Source organism: Cervus canadensis, chromosome 1, assembly GCF_019320065.1.
Source record: "Cervus canadensis isolate Bull #8, Minnesota chromosome 1, ASM1932006v1, whole genome shotgun sequence".
Lineage (NCBI taxonomy): Eukaryota > Metazoa > Chordata > Mammalia > Artiodactyla > Cervidae > Cervus > Cervus canadensis.
In genome coordinates, this window is record NC_057386.1 from 59862357 (window position 1) to 59878178 (window position 15822).

Consider the following 15822-nt stretch of genomic DNA (forward strand, 5'->3'; position numbering starts at 1 on the left):
CCACAGTGATTTTGGAGCCAAAGAAAATAAAATCTGCCACTGTTTTCACTTTTTCCCCATCAATTTTCTATGAAGTGATGGGACTGGATACCATGATCTTAGTTTTTTAAATGTTGAGTTTTAAACCAGCTTTTTCACTCTCCTCTTTCACCTTCATCAGAAGGCTTTTTAATTCCTCTTTGCTTTATTCCATTAGAATGGTATCATCTGCATATTTGAGGTTGTTGATATTTCTCCTGGCAATCTTGATTCCAGCTTGTAATTCATCCAGTCTGGCATTTCACATGATGTACTCTGCATGTAACTTGCATGGGCTTCCCTGATAACTCAGCTGGTAAAGAATCTGCCTGCAATGCAGGAGACCTAGATTTGATCCCTGGGTTGGGAAGACCCCCTGGAGAAGGGTAAGTCTACCCACACCAGCATTTTGGCCTGGAGAGTTCCATGGACTAAAGTCCTTGAGGTTGCAAAGAGTCAGATACAACTGAGCAACTTTCACTTTTCACTCTGCATATAAGTTAAATAAGCAGGGTGACAATAAACAGCCTTGATGTACTCCTTTCCCAATTTGAAACCATGTTGTTCCATGTCCAGTTCTGACTGTTGCTTCTTAACCTGCATACAAGTTTCTCAGGAGACAAGCAAAGTGGTCTGGTAGTCCAATCTCTTTAAGAATTTTCCAGTTTGTTGTGATCAAAACGATCAAAGGCTTTAGCATAGTCAATGAAGCAGAAGCAGATGTTTTTCTGGAATTCTCTTGTTTTTCCTATGATCCAACAGATGTTGGCAATTTGATCTCAAGTTACTCTGCCTTTTCTAAATCCAGCTTGAAAGAAGTAAAAGTGTTAGTCACTCAGTCATCCCAGATTCTTGTGACCCCATGGACTGTAGCCTGCCAGGCTCCTCTGTCCATGGGATTCTCCAGGCAAGAATACTGGAGTGGGTTGACATTTTCTTTTCCAGGGGTTCTTCCCAACCAGGAATAGAACCTGGATCTCCTGCATTGCAGGCAGTTTCTTTACCTATTGAGCTATGAGGGAAGTCCATCTGGAAGTTCTCGGTTCACTTGCTGTTGAAGCCTAGCTTGGAGAATTTTGAGCACTATTTTGCTAGCGTGTGAGATGAGTGCAATTGTGTGGTAGCTTGAGCATTCTTTGGCATTCTTTCTTTGGGATTGGAATAAAAACTGACCTTTTCCAGTCCTGTGGTCACTGCTGAATTTTCCAAATTTGCTGGCATATTGAGTGGAGCACTTTAACAGCATCATCTTTTAGATTTGAAATAGTTCAACTGAAATCCCATCATCTCCACTAGTTTTGTTTGTTGTGATGCTTCCTAAGGCCCACTTGACTTTGCATTCCAGGATGTCTGGCTCTAGGTGAGTGATCACACGATCATGGTTATCTGGGTCATTAAGATCTCTTCTGTATGGTTCTTCTGTGTATTCTTGCCACCTCTTCTTAATATTTTCTGCTTCTGTTAAGTCCATTCCATGCCTGTCCTTTATTTTGCCCATTTTGCGTGAAACGTGCCCTTGGTATCTCTAATTTTCTTGAAGAGATCTCTAGTCTTCCCCATTCTATTGTTTTCCTCTATTTCCTTGCTTTGTCACTTCAGTTCAGCTCAGTCACTCAGTTGTGTCCGACTCTTTGTGACTCCATGGACTGCAGCACACCAGGCTTCCCTGTCGATCACCACTCCTGGAGTCTACTCAAACTCATGTCCATTGAGTCAGTGATGCCATCCAACCATCTCACCCTCTGTCGTCCCCTTCTCCTCCTGCCCTCCTGCCTTCAGTCTTTCCCAACATCAGGGTCTTTTCCAATAAGTCAGTCCTTTGCATCAGGTGGCCAAAGCATTGGAGCTTCAGCTTCAGCATCAGTTCTTCCAATGAATACTTAGGACTGATTTCCTTTAGAATGGACTGGTTTGATCTCCTTGCAGTCCAAGGAACTCTCAAGAGTCTTCTCCAACACCATAGTTCGAAAGCATCATTTCTTTAGCGTTCAGCTTTCTTTATGGTCCAACTCTCACATCCATATATGACTACTGGAAAAACCATAGGTTTGACTAGACGGACCTTTGTCAGCAAAGTAATGTCTCTGCTTTTTAATATGTTGTCTAGGTTTGTCATAGACAAACTGCAGTCCGTGGGGTTGTGAAGAGACAGACACCATTGACTGACTGAACTGAACTGAGGTTTGTCATAGCTTTTCTTCCAAGGAGCAAGCGTCTTTTAATTTCATGGCTGCAGTCACCATCTGCAGTGATTTTGGAGCCCAAGAAAATAAAGTCTGTCACTGTTTCCATTGTTTCCCCATCTATTTGCCATAAAGTGATGGGACTAGATGCCACAATCTTATTTTTTTGAATGTTGTTTTAAGCCAGCTTTTTCACTCTTCTCTTTCACTGTCATCAAGAGGCTCTTTAGGTTACTTAGGAAGGTTTTCTTATCTCTCCTTGCTATTCTTTGTAACTCTGCATTCAGATGGGTATATCTTTCCTTTTCTCCTTTGCCTTTCACTTCTCTTCTTCTTTCAACTTGCCTCCTCAGACAAGCACATTGCCTTTTTGCATTTCTTTTTCTTGGGGATGGTTTTGATCACCACCTCCTGTATAGTGTTACAAACCTCCATCCATAGTTTTTTAGGCACTCTTTCTATCAGATCTAAACCTTGAATGTCCCTTTACATCACATGCTTTCTCTGGGAATTTCTGTATATTTTAATTTTTTCTGTATATTTTTTAATTTGTTTCTTTGTACATCTCTATCATGTTCAAATTTTGTTTGTAATGAACATATATCATATTTTAAAAACTATAGGCTAGTATTTCATATATTGACCATAAGTGCAACTTCTTTCAGCATGGCATGCATGTGTTAGCAGTCTGCACAGGTATGGAAGCAATGATTATATCCAAGACATTTCTCCCTTAAAACACCCTTAGTCTAATCTATACACTACCATGTATAAAATAGATAGCTGCTGAGAAGTTGCTGTATAACACAAGGAACCCAGCCTGGTGCTCTGTGATGACCTAGAGGGGTGAGGGGGTGGGGGTGGGAGGCTCAGGAGGGAGGTGATATAGGTATAATTATGGCTGAATTGCATTGTTGTATAGCAGAAATCAACATAACATCGAAAAGCAATTTTCCCCCAATTAAAGAATAAATTTTAGGAAGTCTTTGGTTAGAAACAGGGAGCCTGTTTGCAGTTTGGTAGGGATGCCGTCTCTGGGGCCGAGTTTGCCCCTCCCCCCGCCCCCCTGCCTCCGGCGGGGGATGGGTCAGTCCACAGCCGGCTAGCTCTTCTCTGGAATTGCTCAGTCCCTTTGTTCTGTGAAAGGTCGGCAGTGTGTTCAGGTTGGTTAATTTTCTCTCTCTCTCTTGCTATCCCACAGTTTAAGTTGCTATCTCACGTTAGCTCCCTCCGATTGCATTCAGAGGACATTCGGGCATTCGGGCCCAGTCCTTACCCTAAGCAATGCCGCCCGCTCCTCTCCATTCACCTCCCACTTGCTGGTGGCGGATGTGGGCGTCTGGGGTACTTTTCTGCTGGGAGTTGCCTTTAGGCATGTAATCTGTGGGTTTTATTTATTTTTCCTCCCAGTTAGGTTGCCCTCCGAGATTCGAAAACTTCTCCCAGACCCGCCAGTGCGAGGGTTTCCTGGTGTTTGGAAACTTCCTCTATTACGACTCCCTTCCCAGGATGGGTCTCCATCCCTAGCTCTTTTGTCTCTCTTTTTATCTTTTATATTTTGTCCTACCTCCTTTTGAAGATGGGCTGCTTTTCTGGGCACCTGATGTCTTCTGCTAGCGGTCAGAAGTTGTTTTGTGAAGTTTGCTCAGTGTTCAAATGTTCTTTCGATGAATTTGTGCAGGAGAAAGTGGTCTCCCCGTCCTATTCCTCTGCCATCTTAGCTCCTCCCCTTTAAAAAACACCCTTAGTCTAAAGAAAAGTATTAAAAAGCTCACAAGGTAGAAGAGATATTGGGAGGGATTTGATACAGAGTGGTTTGTACAAAGTCCAACTCTGTATTCAACAGAATGGCTTCAGAGAGTTCACCTAGCATCTGCGTATTCCTTTAAAACAGTCTATCCCAAAATATCACATTTATTCTCAAAAGTGGCATTCACTGTTCAAATTAAATCTCTTGAGTTGGCACATATTTCTGTAGTGAAATATCTAAAAACAAGGTCAGGAAAAGCATCACTGCCTCTCCTGAAGGAAACTTACATTTGCAGTCAGAGGACAAGTGTATCAGAGAACAAGACAACAGTATTAGGCAATAGTATTGGGTGAGGTCAAATACATAGCACAACATTGCCAGGAACAAGGTTTGGTAATGGAGGTATCAAATATATTTCAAGAGGGTATTATGTTCCAGAGGAAATAGAATAGATTTAGAAGTAGATTTGGTTTTCCCTTCCCTGACCTGATGCATTTCTGAACACTAACAACTATTAGGTAAGATCTCCATACTATTGGAGGAGAAGGCAATGGCAACCCACTCCAGTACTCTTGCCTGGAAAATCCCATGGACGGAGGAGCCTGGGAGGCTACAGTCCATGGGGTCGCTAAGAGTCGGACATGACTGAGCAACTTCACTTTCACTTTTCACTTTCATGCATTGGAGAAGGAAATGACAACCCACTCCAGTGTTCTTGCCTGGAGAATCCCAGGGACGGCGGACCCTGGTGGGCTGCCATCTATGGGGTCACGCAGAGTTGGACATGACTGAAGTGACTTAGCAGCAGCAGCAGCCATACTATTGGAAACAAGAATGTATGCTTTATGGTTCACACATACTTATTTAGGAATTTTTTTTCATATAATGATGCCAACAGGCATCCTCTGAGAAAATGTTGTGACACTATATAGCTTGAGTCAAATTTTACATTCTATTACAACCTTGAGAAGTTCTAGGTACCTGCTGTCTTGATTTCTACTTCCAGTTGCAGCACTGTTTCACTGATTAGTTTGGACATACTCTTATTTTTAGAATTTGGTCAGTCCAATTAAAAAATAAAAGAGAGAGCAAGAGCATTGTCTTACTCCACAGGGGGGCAGTAAGGGTTAATGAGATAACTGATAATCATCAGGAGAAAGGAGGAAAATGCTATGTATATGCTTATTGCATATTGATAACTAAAAGGAAAAATATAGCCCAGAAACAAAAAGCATGTGTAAACTTTAATACTTTCAATGCTTCAAATTCGTAGATAAGTTCAATTTATATGCTTTACCAAGGAAGGTGGGAAAAGAAAAAAAACAAAAAACAAAAAACCCAGCTTTAGAAACACCAATGTTCCCAAGATCATATGAATGCTAGGAAGGCAACCTTACCATTTTGTTTCAATACTGCTCAGCCTTATCCATTAGTCACTAACTTCTGGGTCTCACTTTTTTAGAAATGTGTATAAGTCAATTTACTATAAAAACTGAAATGCAGAACCGCATATTTGGAAAAGGGATTGAAAATAGAAAACTCATTTAGACTAACCAAAGAACTCTCTAAATTCCATTTTGCTTGACTGGAAACACAAGGATTATTGTGGGTTGCTACTTTTTATTAGTTACAAAATTGAAAGTCATTACAGCAAGGTTCTAGTACCAACTGCAGAACATCTAAGAAATCTGAACTTTTTCCCCAGGGATCATCTAAATTACTATTTTATAGCCCCAGCTCTTGGTTCAAAGCAGTTTGTGGTATCTACAACAATTTACTCCTTAGAATTTCTTTTCAGTTTCAGCAGATTTACTGATCAAGCTGCAAGGAGCAGCAGAGCGGCAACAAGTGATTCTTAAAGAGGGCCACGTGGGAGGGTAGACAGTCAACCTCCACATTCTTCACTCAGAGCTGGCTGAGAAGCTTTAGGTGTATCTAAGTGGGGGGGGGGGGGAAATTCAATTATAATTTTATATTTGGGGGAAATACTCCTACTTTTTAAATAAGACTAGAGAAGGTAAGACTCTGGAAAAAAATAGGTGTATAGATTTTAGAAGTTTGAGAAGCATTAACAAATACTGAACATTATTTATTTATTTATATTTTTGACTGTGCAGGGTCTTCGTTGTTGCACGCAGGCTTTCTCTAGTTGTGGTGAGCAGATGCTACTCTTTAGCTGTGGTTTGAGGTCTTATTGTGGTGGCTTCTCTTGTTACAGAGCTTGGGCTCTAGGGTGTGTGAGTTTCAGTAGTTGCAACATGCAGGCCCAGTGGTTGTGGCACAGGGATATAGTTGTCCCACAGCATGCAGAATTTTCCCAGACTAGGGATCAAACCCATGTGCGCATTTGTAGGCAGTTTCATTAAGCCACTACAGAAGTCCCAATAGTGAACATTATTGTCAAAGAAGGAAGGTTTTAAAAGAACTGGTCATTTAGCTGGAATCTTAAGAAAACTTTCTTGTTAGAGGTGACAGAGCAATGGGGGAATCTCCAGTACCCAGCGATCCAGTTTCCTTCCCTCCCATGCCTGTCTGCTCACAGCAAGCTGTGAATTTGGAAGGCAGAACAGCAACTTGATTAGCTTCAATTAAGGTCAAGTTCAGTTGAAATCATGGCACTGTGCTTCAGAACCGAAACAAAGAAACATAACCCTTGCCAAGTGGCAATTCCAAAAGGTTGAGGATTTTAAATGTGCCTAAAGGTGACTGGGAAATTAAAGATGACAAAATTAGGAAAGAGGGAGGGAGGGACAGAGAAAGAGAAACAAAGAGAGGCAGAAAGAGAGAAGAGGTGGGAGTGGGGAGAGCTGTGTGCAAGAGAGAACAATCAAGCTCTAGAAGAGAGGGAGAGAAAATTAAAAATTTGTATTGAATTTTATATTTATGAAGAAACACAGAATCTCTAACAATAGATCATCATACAATTAAATGTATAGTAATCAATGAAAAAAAAATTTTTCACTATAATACACAGAACTTTAGCATTTTAAGGTAACAAGTCTACAGCTGCCAGAAACTAGAATTTCAAACAGAGTTCAAAAGCATGTATTATTTGGAGACAAGCAGCAAAGCAGGCACACACACATTTTCACGCTCTAACCACAGCAATTTCTCTGAACTGCTAGAGAAATACAGTCCTTGGAGAACAAACAGGGACTCTATGCCTATACCCTATGGAGGAACACACTTTAAAAGTCACTTCTAAAAGGATAATCCTCATATCTTTTGGGTTTCTCATGACTTTTTTTTGCAGGCTATGTGGTACAGCTGGGTCACTGTACAGTGATGCCTGTCGGAGATGACTTATTTAGGTTAAAATATGCTCCATTAAAAATCACCCATAGGTGGGTAAAGTTATTTACCATAGTTATTCAGAAATGTCGCCTGGAAGACTCAAGTGAATCAACGTCTGATTTACAAAGTTATTTTTGAGATTACAAGTTTGTATTTTAAAGGTCCCCTGGAACATGGGCTAGTTTCCACAAAACTTCCAAGGAAGATATTCTTGGGAATTCTTTAACACATAGATAAAAGTAATTTTTAATTGGCTACCATTTACATGCAAATAAGTGCTGCCACACAGTATGAAGGGTGCTGCATCTTCCGAAGGAAGGCTAATAGCGCCCTCCGGAATTTTTTTCATTAATAATTTACTTAGCAAACACTTTCTTCAGAAAAAGTACAAAGGTTGTGACCTTGCCATTGTAGAATTATTTCACCGTCTTAAATACTAGATTTCTTTAAGGAGATATTACTGGTATCCTCTTTATTACCTTTATCACACAAGAATGGTTATTGTGTCATGTCTACAAACCTGGTGGAAAGCAGTCCAAATGGCAGTTCCTTATGATTTGATTAGCTATTTCTAGAATATTTGTTGAAACATTAAACAAGATTTGGGAAAACTTAGTGGGTTTATTTTGCTAATGAATATTTGCCCTTCTTCAGGGGATCTTCCCAACCCAGGGATTGAACCCAGGTCTCCCACATTGCAGGCGGATTCTTTATCAGCTGAGCCACAAGGGAAGTCCTAATGAATATTTATCTGATTCTTTCTCCACATAAACACTGAATTGGGAGATGGTGTAGGCAAAGGTAAGAATCCAAAGCATTCTTTGGAAGTGGTAAGAACAGAGTAGAGCTCAGTCAGGCTGGAGGGGGAGCCAGAACCACCCAGCAAAGCACAGGCTTAACAACTCCTCCAAATACATCTACATACGCTGTAATCATTTCACTATTAAGGTAGAGAGGGTAAATGGGAGCAAAAGAAGGAAGATAAAACGTGGCATAAAATGGAAGGCAGGTGGGAAAAACCATGGCTAGCTGTAATCTGCGGAGAAGGCAATGACACCCCGCTCCAGTACTCTCCCCTTGAAAATCCCATGAATGGAGGAGCCTGGTGGGCTGCAGTCCATGGGGTCGCTAAGAGTCGGACACAACTGAGCGTCTTCACTTTCACTTTTCCTTTCATGCCTTGGAGAAGTAATTGGCAACCCACTCTAGAGTTCTTGCCTGGAGAATCCCAGGGATGGGGGAGCCTGGTGGGCTGCCGTCTATGGGGTCGCACAGAGTCGGACACGATTACAGCAGCAGCTGTAATCTGAATGGCACAATGGAACAAGAGCTGAGCTGAAGGGAAGCCTTCCACGCTCTCCACTTCTCATTTTTATTTTATTTACTTACTTATCATTATTTTTAAGCATTTATTTATTTACTTGACTGTTGTCTGGGTCTTAGTTGCAATGTGCAGGCTCTCTAGTTGTGTCCTGCTGGCTACAGAGCACTGAGTTCTGTTGTTGTGTTCCACGGGGCTAGGTTGCCTCCCTGACATGTGGAATATTAATTCGCTGACCAGGGATCAAACAATGTCCCTGCACTGGAAACTGGATTCCTGTTTTTTTTTTAAAGAGGTTTTTATTGAATGTGTTACTAAAGAGGTTAAGTGAAAAAGACCAAAGCCCATGTCATCGTCAGACTCTTCAGATTCTTCTTTCTTTGCTTCTACTTTTTTCTCCTCAGCTGGGGCAGCAGTGGTGGATGGGATAGGACCACCAGCCCCCACAATGCAGATGAGGCTCCTGATGTTGACATTGGCTAAGTCTCTTGCTAACAAGCCTGGTAAAAAAGCTCAACATTTACACCAGCTGCTTTAAGGAGGGCATTTTTCTTATCCTCCGTGACCATCACCTCATCATTGTGCAGAATGAGGGCCAAGTAGATGCAAGCGAGCTCCAAGACCAAGACCATGGTGTGGGTGAGTGCTAGGTGGGGGCTGCCAGCTGCAGTGTTAGTCACCAGTTGATGTGAGGACTTCACCCCAAAATGGCCTTAGCTTCCCTGGGAGGACTGAGCACCCTAGCGTCAGTGGAGGAAAGCTGTAAAATGGATTTTTGTTACCATTGGGCCACCAGGGAAGTCCCAGTCTTCATTTTTAAGAGTGCATGATACTGGATCTTGGGGAGACAAAAGTCACAAGCTCACACCACAGCAGAAGCAGATCTTTATTTCTCACCATTCATCATCTCTGAGTGGAAACCCTATCCATCCTTCAAGGCTCAATTCAAAAAGCATCCCTTCCTCCTTTCTTTCACCTCTGATTCTCCACAGATCACTGAACTCTGAATCTAAAAGAGCAACAGTTCTGTGTTTCTTGTTCTGGCGTCCTGTGTTTTTCCCCTTGTCCTGGGCTGCTTCTCCCCTGAGGCCCGCTGGTACAGGAGGAGCGAAACTTACATCTCCTTCAGGACACTACTGATGTTTGTGCAGACAGGAAGGCTGTCCTACATAGAGGGCTATCTTGCTCCAGAAAAATAATGAAATGTGTGTCTTGGCCCCATCCCTTTTTCCTTCTTTTCAGTAAATGACCTTCATAAATGTCTCCCTATTCCTATGAACCTGGCCAGTAGTTTAAGGTTTTCCCTCAGAACATCAAAAAAGGGGAAAAAAAAAAAAATGAAATCCCGGGATGTACAGAAGACCAGAAGCCAGATGCATTCAGCGCTTCTCCAGTTTCCCCTCTGAGTGACAGACATGGCATGCCTGCTTGTGTCACGGGGCCACAGCAGTCATGTGTAGTGACCGACAGGGAATTTAAAGGTAATAAAGAAGCATCTATAATTTTTCCTATTATTATTATGCTAAAAAAGAACTCATTATGAAATCATGTTTAAATAGAAGATGGTTTACACCTAAAGGAGGAATTAACAGCTCAAAAAATGAGATGTGTTCTCTTGTTACCGAGCCTTTGTAAATTTATAAACCCTGACAAGTGAGTCACTGGAAAGTCCTAAGAGGTAACATTGTTAATCTGTCTCTTCTCTAGAGAAATTAGACATGAGAGACTAGAAATTATGATGGGGAATACGTGTAAATCTATGGCTGATTCATATCAATGTATGACAAAAAAATAAATAAATAAATAAAAAATAAAGAGAGAAAAAAAAAAAAAGAATCACATGCATAAAAAAAAAAAAAAACTTAAGTCCACCACCTATCAAATTTCTGAAGAAACTAGTGGCAGAAGTGTAGGGTAAGGAAATTAGAGAAAATGAGGTTCAGAGAAAGGAGACCGGCACTTTACAGGAACAGATCAGCTTTAATGAGGCGAGAAGGGGCAGCAGTCAGGTTAGTGAGCTACTGCACTAATGCAAGAAAAGAGGAAGTATATATGTGGGAATCTACTGTCTTAAGGGGACCTGTTCTTCTCCAAGTTTGTTTGGATTAGTTACCTCTTAAACGGCTGGGGCAAGGAATCCTGGAGATCGGCCCTGAGGCTGGGACCAGCTGGGAGCTCAGCATAATCAACCTTAATATCTACTTTTTTCTTTGGGTGAGAGAATTCTTTGTTTTGCATAGAATGGTGGGGAGGACCCAAGGGGAGCTTTAACTCCGGGCTACCTTGAGCTGTGTAACTTTCCTTCAAGAAAAGTGACAGACAAAAATGAAAATAAAACAAATGAGCAGATCTCATTCCAAGAAATAGTGCTTTAGTTGCCGCAAAGTCCTGGAAAGCAAAGTGGGATTATCAGTTCCTTGAGGAAGAAGATGTACTTTGCTCACTCTTGAATTAGGCAGCAGAGAGGAGGCACTCTGTAGATGTCTGGTGCATCAAAATCTTTGAGGCATACTTGGTCTAGGAAGGGCCAGGACATGCCTGTGTTCTCTCCCACAAAGAGCATTTCTGAGTCTCTGCCAATCTTTTCTGTTCTGGGCACTTCACAGAAAAGCAGATGTCCTCAGTCTTTTGTACTATCTATTCTAAGCCTGGGTCTCACAGTAATTTATTTCCCTTCTTTTTCTGCAGTGAAAATGTGACAACTTCTCTGGCAAACAATGACTTCATTGCCACTAATGATGACAAATCAAAAGGCCAGCGGGGCCCCTACTTTTCATGCCTACTATTGGGTTGGCAATTTGGATTTAGTTGGTAAATTGCCAACTACTATTGGTTAGACTACTATTGGTTAGAAGTAATTCTCTAGTTTCAGGGTTTTATTCTCAAACCTTGGAGCACCGGAAGGCAGGAAGTGACCTCTGGTCTGAATGCTCATTCCTCCTGTTCCTGTTATGGACCTCTCTGCCTTTCACACCAGCAGAGCCAGGCAGCTCTGTCTAGACAGCCTATTACTTTTTAAAAAAATAAGGTATCCACGGTCAGAAAATCAACATATTTTATTGTTAATAGTGATGGTAGAGAATTTTGCCATCCTGTTATCTGTCCATTCACCTGAGGTCACAAAGAGCATGTCTTGAGATATTCAGCAGATTATGACAGGGCCTGTGTTTGAAGGAAAAAAAAAAACCTTGTATTCAAAATAATTTTGTTTTCAAGCCTTCCAGTCATTCATTTTACAGCTTTGTTAAACCTTGACTGGGTACTCTAGAGGATCTTTACATGATAATGCCCTGCACAGCCTTGTGGGGCACAGCCCGCCCATGTACACTTGGTATTAATCTCCCCAGCTTCTGGATCCCTGGAAGCGGGTGTGTGGTGTGGGCGTGTTTCGTGTGTTTGACATCTATAAATACACTCAGAGCTGCTCGGAGCTGCTCACTGGTATTTCAGCACATTCACTATTCCCAGTTATTACATATACCCACACCCTCATAAAAAGGAGTAAAGCAGAATTTTATTTCTACTGTGATGACCATGACTCCAGATAAATTGCTACAAAACCAGACATCACTTTTATTTTATTTTTAAAATTAATTTATTTATTTTAATTGGATTTAATTAATTAATTACTTTACTTTATTGTAGTGGTTTTTGCCATACATTGACATGAATCAGCCATGGGTGTACATGTGTTCCCCATCCTGAACCCCTCTCCCACCTCCCTCCCCAAAGTTGCAGGATATAAAATTAACACACAGACATCACTTTTAAGTGTATCTCATTTGTCTGTAGAACAATGAGACACGTAAAGAACATTCTGCTCTCACTCTATTCCCTTCACATTCCTTGGTGCTGGCTTCCATTTATGCTTCCACCTGCCTCTACAGTTTGGTTTGAGGTTTGTTCTTCTCCCAGTCTGTAACCCTGACTCTATTTCTTGGCTAAAGCTTTATTCTCTCCTTTTTCTCAGGAATCCCATCTGCAAGTCCTCTGGTTGCTGTAGCCCAGACCTCCATCACAGTCACACTGACCTGGAGAGTGTTCCAGGCCCATCACCCTCTGGACCCACTGCCTGGCTTCTCCTCAATCTCTGGAGCTGGACTGGGTCCAGACTTTGGCCTTGCTTCCTGCTGGGTATGGGGTATACAACATGTGTTGGCTTCAGTTTCCTCATTTGAAAAATGGAGATATTAACAAGACATACCTTTTGGGGTTTTTAATGAAGACTGGTAGATTGCTGAAGTACTGCCAAACCCAGTGAGTCATGCCTCCCTGAACCCATCTCCCCATCTCCCTTGGGAGATCCCCTATGATATTGATTTGGTTTCACCACGTGGCCTCTTTGGCCAATGACAGAAGCAGAGGCCTGATCAGTGTGTGTGCATTGTGTTTTTACACTCTCTCGTTTGCTGTTTTTTTGAATGCAGCCACCACTTGGAGAAGCCTGGGTAGACTCGCTGGAGGAAGAGAGACAACTGTTCAGCTAACCCACCACACTCCCACCTTCCCTTGGTCAACTACTAGACATGTGAATGAGGCCATTTGGAACTCGTCAGTCTGGCTAACTTGCCAAGTGATTGCAAACACATGAATGCTTCCAGGTGACACTATATGGAGCAAAGATAAATTTTACCAACTAAATCCAAATTGCCAACCCACAGAATCTTTAGCAATTAAGTGATGATTGAGTTATTCAGTTTTGGAGCAATTTGTTATGTAGTAATAGTTAGCTAATACAAAGATAAATGAGTTTTTCTATGGTACATAAAAGGTATTTAGAGAAGTGTGTGGGACAAGGTTTGCGCTCATGTCAGTAGTTATCTGTTATTCTTTATCAATGGTTCCAGCCATAATGGTGATCTTGGAGACTTGTGAATGTGCTTAGCCTTCTTATATTCCTGTGCCTTTGCACATGACTAAAACTTTCATATCTGCATTAATTGACTGCCTACTTCCTCCTTGTCCCTTGAGCAGGGGGATATTATAAATGTTTAAGAACTGGTATGGCATGGGCAGCAAGCAATCAAATGTGAACCATTTGAATGTCAAGACTGTCTTTGAATCTCAATTCAAGCATCCTGCTGCTTGAGTTACTAGAACACTTTATCAGATTTCCCTGTTTCTGCTCTCATGTTCCCCATCCAGTAGTTTGTTCTCAACAGAGTCATCTTTTAAACTGTAAATGATCCTTTAAAAACATAAGTCAGATTATGCACCCCTCTCTCAAAACTGGCCAATGGTTCTTGGTCTCTCCAAGTAAAATGTAAGGTCATTAAAATGTCTAAGCCCTCTGCTCTCGACCCTTACCTCTCTGACATCCTCTCATCTGCCTGCTATGCTTACACTCTGCAACAGCTACACTGAATACCTTCTTCAAAGCTGCCTACATTAGGGACTTTGTTCTAGCAGTTCTTTCTTCCTGGAACCATCGTCCCAAAGCAACGATGCTTACCTCTGCCAAGTCTGTTCAAATCTCACTTTCTCAATGTAACCTAAGCTGAATCTCTTAATACTGCAACTTGCTCCTACCTATCAGGTTACTCTCCCACTCACCCCTGTACCCTACCAACTTTTGTATGAGTCAGTGATCCCCTAGAGGAGCAGAACCAGAAGGAGATATATATCAAAGGAGCTGGCTTCTGCAACTGTGAGGATTGACTAGGCAAGTCTGAAATCCACAGGGCAGGCTGTCAGGAAGGGCAGGCTAAAACTTGTCCACATGAGCCAAAAGTGCAATCCATTAGGGGAATTTCATGTTCTTAGGAAAGTCTCCGTTCTGCTCTCGTGGTCTTTCAACTAATTGAATCAGCCCTACCCAGACTATCTAGGAAACCATGTAACTAAGGACTCTACCCTAGCCAACTGTCACATAATATTGACCAGCACACCTTCTAATACCCTATATAATTTTCTAATTTTTATGTCAATTGTCTGTCTTCTCTACTAAAAATAACTTCCATGAAGGTGAGAGGCCTTTGTTTTGCTTGCTGATGTATTCCACAGTAAATATTCAATAGGCATTCATTCAATGAAATATCACACCCTCAGGAAGTCTTCTCTGACTACCTGCTGTCCATCCCCCCAGAGACACCCACATCTCCTAAATAAAGTGCTGCTTTTCTTCTCATTGATCTAAAGTTAGTTAAATCCACTCACTTCGATCAGACCAGACTAACCTCCTTATAGGATAGGGCAACAGAAATAACTCAATATCTTATGATTTTATTTATTTAACTTATCTCTTTGCTCACATTGGTCTCTTATTTTCTATCTATTCCTTTAGCTTTCTTCTACTTCCTTTCCCTACTCTACTTTGACAAATTGGGAAAAAATACAAAGAAGGATTGTTACACTTAGATGTACACACATAAAGAACCCCTTGGACTTCCCTGGTGGTACAATGGTTAAGAACTCACCTGCTAATGCAGGGGACGTAGGTTCGATCCCGGCTAGGGAAGATTCCACATGCCGTGGAGCAAGTAAGCCTGGGCACCATAACTAATGAGCCCGTGTGTTGCAGCTACTGAAGCCCACGTTCCTAGAGCCTGTGAGCTGCAGTAAGAGAGGCCACCACAATGAGAAGCCCTTGCACCACAACTAGAGAAAGTCCACGTGCAGCAGTGAAGACCCAGGGCAACCCAAAATAAATACATAAATAATTTAGGAAAAACTAAAGAGCCCTATGCACAAGGCCAAAGGCAGTGTTGAGTTGTTAGACACCTTCACCTGCAGAAATAGTTAGCAGCATGCATCCAGAGTTTTACCAGCATTTATTAAGCACCAAATATATCAGACATTGTATAAAATATTGAGACCACACAGAGAAAAGTCAAGATATCTGCCTTCAAGTTGTTTATAGACTTGTTCAGAATGATGAAACAATATCCTAGGGACTGAATCTAGCCCTTATTCATTATTAGTTCAACTTACACATTGTTGGTCTATATGGTATTTGGTATTTAAATTAGTTATTAACATTGGAAAATGAGAAGATCTCACAAAAAATCAGATTTGGGGGCTTCCCTTGAAATATGAGAGGATCTAGAAACATTGGCAATACTGCTCAAATACAAGGAGGAACTTCTTGAGTGCTCCATCTCTAGTTCTCCATCTTTCCTGCCACTGTTATTCTACATCAAGGGCAGATGCCAGGTGCTATTATCTTACCCTTGGCCTGATCTGGTCATTTAGGTTATCTTCCTGGCTGCCTGTGGGCATTTGCGTTTGACATTGCTAGACTAGTGGGTTGCATTTGA

General features: G+C 41.6%; 1 long non-coding RNA gene and 1 pseudogene across 1 annotated transcript; both read right to left on the reverse strand.

Annotated features, from left to right (window-relative positions):
- Nucleotides 1-316: 316 nt before the first annotated feature.
- LOC122452586 lies at nt 317-4578 on the reverse strand. Its single transcript, XR_006272775.1, has 3 exons — nt 4566-4578; nt 990-995; nt 317-449 (listed from the first exon to the last, which is right to left on the reverse strand). It is a non-coding gene; the product is annotated as an uncharacterized LOC122452586 (long non-coding RNA).
- Nucleotides 4579-8809: 4231 nt separating this feature from the next.
- LOC122438438 lies at nt 8810-9198 on the reverse strand (annotated as a pseudogene).
- Nucleotides 9199-15822: the final 6624 nt, after the last annotated feature.